Source organism: Alligator sinensis, unplaced genomic scaffold, assembly GCF_000455745.1.
Source record: "Alligator sinensis unplaced genomic scaffold, ASM45574v1 scaffold1531_1, whole genome shotgun sequence".
NCBI classification, from domain to species: Eukaryota; Metazoa; Chordata; order Crocodylia; family Alligatoridae; genus Alligator; species Alligator sinensis.
The window spans coordinates 239,181-239,393 of record NW_005843164.1 but is presented as its reverse complement, the minus strand read 5'-3'; the positions used below and the strand labels follow the sequence as shown (position 1 = coordinate 239,393).

Sequence of the window (213 nt, the reverse complement as noted above, 5' to 3'; positions counted from 1 at the left end):
AAACCCCCACAGGCCTCAGACCCCCAACCACACCTAACTCCCCCTCCCTAGCCAGGCCTGACCCTCCCCAGTTAGGCCTCAACCCCAAACCAGGCGTAGGGACCCCCCTCACAGCTGACACCCCTCCTCCAAGACCTAGCGCCCCCAGTTCTGATCCCCTGCACAGGCCTGAGGACCCCCTCCCAGGTTAAGCCTCCCCCCCCTGCCACCGAT

General features: G+C 65.7%; 1 protein-coding gene across 1 annotated transcript in view; it reads right to left on the bottom strand.

The window, feature by feature from the left end:
• Window positions 1-213, bottom strand: part of LOC102380469 (autism susceptibility gene 2 protein homolog) — a 9,649-nt gene that overhangs the window by 3,748 nt on the left and 5,688 nt on the right. The gene's annotated exons all lie outside the window — the stretch shown is intronic.